Genomic DNA, 6,027 nt, shown 5'->3' with positions numbered 1-6,027 from the left:
CCACATGCCGCGGAGCGGCTGGGCCCGTGAGCCGTGGCCGCTGAGCCTGCGCGTCCGGAGTCTGTGCTCCGCAGCGGGAGAGGCCACAGCAATGAGAGGCCCGCGTACAGCAAAAAAAAAAAAAAAAAAAAAAAAAAAGCATTATATCTCCAATTAGGCAGCTTCCCAAATCTTTGAAATCCTCTCTCTTGTAACTATCACCCATGCTCTTTTATGTCATCTCAACCTTTAAATTTTAAATCAGGTTAATTCTCTACCAAGTAAAATATCAAGTTTCCTCTCACTCCAAAATCAAACATAATAACGAGGGCAAAAAAAATTTCTACAGATAAACTAACCTGATAAAGGTCTGCTGCAAAGCGGTGCCATCAGTTTTTTAGATGGTTCCATTATTGTGATACTTTTCATTGGTCCTTTTCAGCAAGTTCCCTCACTGTGTCTTATATGAAAGGATGGGCTTGCTCGACTCAATATGCTGCTGCATTGAGGAGGTGTGTCGAAGTTAAAAGTCAGGAAATTCGTTTCTCTCACCATGACTAATTGTGAATCCTTTCATTTCTGTATCAGATGTTTCCTACCTGTAAAAATGAACTCTCTGGCCCAAGAGAGGACATGATTAGGATTAGTAAATAAATATCTAAGGGTTTTCAAAGATATCAGACACAGATTTTTATATAGCTTCTACAACTTAACATGCTGCCCTAAAAGTTCATGGTTCTGAATGTGAGGGCTAGTAAAAGCCTGTGGAGAAAAGGAGGCCCCCCGCACTGTAGGTGGGAACGTAAGTTAGCGCAGCTACTGTGGAGAACAGTGTGGAGGTTCCGCAAAAAACTAAAACTAGAAGTGCCACATGACCAGCAATTCCGCTCCTGGGCATATATCTAAAAGAAAAAAACCACTAATTCGGAAAGATACCTGCACCCAATGCTCATCACCGCACTATTTACGGTTGCCAAGATATGGAGGTAACGTAAGTGTCCATCAACAGATGACTGGATAAAGAAGATGTGGTACATATATACAATGGAATACTCCAGACAAAACTACAATTCAAAATGATACATGCACCCCTACGTTCATAGCTGCACTATTCACAATAGCCAAGACATGGAAACAACCTAAATGTCCATAGACAGATGAATGGATAAAGAAGATGTGGTACATATATACAATGGAATACTACTGAGCCATAAAAAAGAACAAAATCGTGCCACTGGTAGCAACATGGATGGACTTGGAGGGTATTACAACTAAATGAAATAGACAGAGAAAGATAAATACTGTGTGATATCACTTACATGTGGCATCTAAAAACACAACATACTAGTGAATATAACAAGAAAAGAAGCAGATACACAGATATAGAAAACAAACTAATGGTTGTCAGAGAGGAGAGGGAAGAGGGGGACAATACTGGGGTGGGGATTAAGAGGCACAAACTATTAGGTATAAAACAAGCTACAAGGACATATTGTACAACATGGGGAATATAGCCAATATTTTATAACAACTATAAATGGAGTATGACTTTTAAAAATTGTGAATCACTAAATTGTACCTTATATAATACTGTACGTCAACTATACTTCAATTTTAAAACAAGCCTGAGAAAATGTAAAAACATGCCAGCATGTATTCTTTGAGGCAGCAGGAAAGATGTCTGGTTCCCTTCTATCTCTATCGTGCATGCATCACAGTTGTAAATCTCCTTATAGTTCTGCATTTTCTTAAGCTATTGCCCTCTGAAGAGAGGCTACTGTCAGCAAGAGCCACACAATCTGGACAGCCAGGGCAGCCAAGGAGCGGTGGGCTGCTGTCTCCAGGGCAACCATTACTAGCAGTTGGGGGGATGGGTAGATAAGTGTGCCGGCATCTCTCCCTTTGGAGCAGAGCTCTGTGCTGCATGCAGTGCGATTTCCCAGGGGGTCCCAAGAGGGCCTGAGCCCCAGTTGCTCACAGCGGACGCACCCTTTATTGGCACATTATTTTTTGCTTTGGCTTTTTTCTTTCCCAGTCTCACTCCCCATGCCTGCACGCCTGGAATCATCCTCCAAACAGACCACCTGCACCCAAGACCTCATGTCAAGCTCTTTTGGCAGGGTGAACCCAAACTACGACAATTTCTCAGGTCACTTCAGTTTAATAAACTTCTATTGGGCACGAACTCTATGCTAGAAAACGTGCCAGGGTTTAAAGATAAGCAGTGCAGTCACACATTCTCCTGACTCAAGGAGGGGTAGCCTTTTCTGAAGGAAATAGACAAGTAGACACTTCATCACAATAGAATATTATAATTGCTATAATAATAGCATGTCCAGTGGTTTATGAGAGCTCAGAGGAGGGAAAAACACATTTTGGTGGGTGGGGGACATGGGAGAAAGGCATCTGTCCCAGGACCATCCCAGAAAAGGTGTGTAAACTGATGCTAGATGCATCCAATAATAGTGTGCTGCATGAAAAACAGAGGAAAAGTGGGAGTGATCTGAACAAAGGATGGACTATTTATTCCTCTAACATGAGTTACCAAGCTCATATGACATGGCGAGCTTCCTGCCAGGCACTGGGAACGGGTCAGTGAAGGAGACAGCATTTTGCATGACATTTTGTCAGGACTCACCATTCTATCCTTTGAGGCCTTCACCAACTTTCCATTACACTGTGAACGTCTGGACATCAGGGACTACATTTTCTGGTTTGTTTTCTCTTTTAGCTTCATGCCGAAATGTATCCAAATCTTGCCTTTCTAAATTTTCCTCTATTTACACATCATTACCCGGCAGCCTAATTTCTTTCTTTTTCTTTTAATTTATTTTTTATTGAAGTACAGCTGATTTACAGTGTTGTGTTAGTTTCTGGTGTACAGCAAAGTGATCCAGTCATACATGTATATATTCTTTGTCATTATGGTTTATTACAGAATACTGAATATAGCTCCCTGTACGATACAGTAGGACCTTGTTGCTAATCCGTCTGATCTATAACAGTTTGCATCTGCTAATCCCAAACTCCCACTGCATCCCTCCCTCATGCCCCTCCCCCTTGGCAACCACAAGTCTGTTCTCTATGTCTGGGAGTCTGTTTCTGTTTCGTAGATAAGTTCATTGGTGTCATATTTTAGATTCCACATATAAGTGCTATCATATGATATATGTCTTTCTCTGTCCGACTTACTTCATTTAGTCTGATCATCTCTAGGAATATAGTTCCCTGCGCTATACAGTAGGACCTTGTTGTTTATCCATCCTGTATAAACTAGTTTGCATCTGCTAATCCCAAACTCCTAATAGTTCCCTCCCCCTTGGCAACCACAAGTCTGTTCTCTATGTCTGGGAGTCTGTTTCTGTTTCGTAGATAAGTTCATTGGTGTCATATTTTAGATTCCACATATAAGTGCTATCATATGATATATGTCTTTCTCTGTCCGACTTACTTCATTTAGTCTGATCATCTCTAGGTCCATCCATGTTGCTGCAAATGGCATCATTTCATTCTTTTTTATGGCGGCCTAATTTCTTGCGTGCGCCAGTTTGAGGAGTGACTCAGTGGTGCATAGCAACCCACGATGATGTGTCCAGGGAGCTTAAAATTGTTTGGCTTTTCCTTGGACTCGCATTTCTAAAATAAACTGAAATTTTCTTGGCCCCAAACTTCCCCTCAGCTTCTCAGCCCCTATGATGCTCCCCCTTGAAGTGAGAGAGAGTGTTAAACACGCAGCTGAGTGAGGACTTTACCCACCGATAAGCACTCAGGAAATTTTGGTCCGTAAATGTGACCTGGAGTCATTCAGAAAACCAGCTATGAGGCCTTGGTCTGGAAAGTTCTGTCAATGTGATGGAATCAAAAGTAGAAACACAGGTGAAAGGGGCACCATTGGCTCCTAACTTAATGAAATACACAGCCATCTGTGTGTGTAGGGACAGATTTATTTCCTGCTAAAACCTGTACTTCCTGTCTCATAAACACAACTTGAACACACCTTTCAAGCACCCAAGGAGAGACAAAGGCCGTGGGGCAGGAGGGTACAGTCCACCCACCAGCTCGCACCAGGTTTGTTTTCATCTATGGAAGGTCACGTTTTTCACCCTAAGTTTAGCATCTACCTACCCCTCCTGCAGCCCAGCACCCAGTCTCTATTTTTAAATGATGATCCCCGTTTCTTAGCTCAGTAAACTACCTTGTGTAAACATTCTTCTCATCTATTTTTTTTCCTCCTCAAGGTATTTCCTAACATCTGTTTTGAATTTGTTTTTCTTTTAATTTCTGTGCATGCCTTTTTCCTATCATCTGCACTGAATTGAAAATAGCATGTTGTGTTGAAAGGGTTTTTTTGGGCCATTTCTAGGATAATGTTACCTTTCACCCCAGGGGACTCCAAAAGTGCATTTGTGCTACTTCTTCATGGATCATGTGGCCATTGCCATGCAGCCACCTCAGTGTCAGGGGACTGAAACAAAGCTGTGTGTCCCTGAAAACCTCCCTCTGAGCTATTTCAGAAGCCTGGAATACTTACTGAAATAGAGCGATGGATGGCCACTGCTATGGACTGAATGTTTGTCTCCCCCTGCCCTGCCGCACCAAATTCATATGTTGAAGCCCTAACCCCCAACGTGATGTGGTCTCAGGGAAGTAATTAAGCTTAGGTGAGGTCAGAGGGTAGAGCCCACAGGATGGGATTAGCATCCTTGTAAGAAGAGGCACCAGAGAGCTCCCTCCCTCTCTGTCTCCCTTGCTCTCTCTCTGTCTCCACTATCATGAGGACACGGCAAGAAGGCAGCTGTCCATAAGCCAGGAAGAGAGCCCTCACCAGGATCCTGCCTTGATCTTGTACTTCCAGTCCCCAGACGGCAAGAAGTCAATTTCGATGGTTTAAGCTCCCCTATCCGTGGTACTTTTTTGTGGCATCCCCAGCAGATTAGCAAGACAGCCTTGTTGCACATTTTTCACTTTTCACACCCCTCTGTACACCCCATAAACCTCTTCCAGATATGTGGGTGGGGCCCCTCCTTCGCTGGGGCCCTATTGACTAGACTGAGCATGTTGAGCTATTCCTCTAGACTCTCTAAACTCTGGCCACTCCTGACGAGGACAAAGATTATTGCCATATGCAATCATGCTATTGGGGGCATGTTTTAGCATATACATTACAGACTTTTTGGAGAACAAATGAAAATGGAAATTAAATAAATTATCTACAATTCCACCAATCCTGAGATAAATAACAAGTATGTGTTGCTAAGATTACTTCTAGTCTTTTCAATATGCATATACGTGCTTAAAGCGAAGCACATGTGCATATGTTTGCATGTGTGTGTATGCATGTATTATTCTATATTCATGAGTATCATATGTGTGTATGTAGTGGATATGTACGTTTGTATGTGTATACACACATGTCTATGAGTAATACTATATCTGTATGTGTTTTATATATATGTATATGTATAAACACCCGCTATAGACACTATACACACATGACACCTATGATGTCAGCCAAAGATTCTGCCAACCTAGATTCTTTGTGATTCAGAATCTGGAGAATTGAGAAAGAGTAAACAATTGGACACTGGAGAAAGAGAGTTCTTAAGAAGTGTTGCTGAAAATTAGAAATGGATTTCCTTCAATGTTATTTGGAAAATGAATGTAAACATTAGAATCCTTTTTTATTTGTGGCTTGACAGCCAGCCTTTTGTTCAAATGCTGCTCCATGCAAAGACTCTGCCATGAGGCTCCTTGGCTTATATTTAGGATAATATAAAAATGTGTCACTGAATAGTGCTGACCTAGTCATTTTCATCCAGTGTGCGTCACTTTCCAAAGAACATCACAGTTTTCTGCACTGGACGTCTCTTTAAATGAACTATTTTATGAATAGACACTTTTTTTTTAACATCTTTATTGGAGTATAACTGTTTTACAATAGTGTGTTAGTTTCTCCTTTACAACAAAGTGAATCAGTTATACATTTACATATGTTCCCATATCTCTTCCCTCTTGCGTCTCCCTCCCTCCCACCCTCCCTATCCCACC

The 6,027-nt window shown here is 41.9% G+C and overlaps 1 long non-coding RNA gene across 1 annotated transcript in view; it reads right to left on the bottom strand.

Moving 5' to 3' along the window:
- Positions 1–432: 432 nt before the first annotated feature.
- LOC114487420 (uncharacterized) overlaps positions 433–6,027 on the bottom strand; it is a 27,707-nt gene continuing 22,112 nt past the window's right edge. The window contains exon 4 of the long non-coding RNA XR_003682498.1: positions 433–595. This is a non-coding gene — a long non-coding RNA (uncharacterized lncRNA). The remainder of the gene's footprint in view (positions 596–6,027) is intronic.

Source organism: Physeter macrocephalus, chromosome 13, assembly GCF_002837175.3.
Source record: "Physeter macrocephalus isolate SW-GA chromosome 13, ASM283717v5, whole genome shotgun sequence".
Classification (NCBI taxonomy): Eukaryota; Metazoa; Chordata; class Mammalia; order Artiodactyla; family Physeteridae; genus Physeter; species Physeter macrocephalus.
The sequence above is the reverse complement of the archived record's forward strand: the minus strand, read 5'-3'. Positions and strand labels throughout refer to the sequence as shown.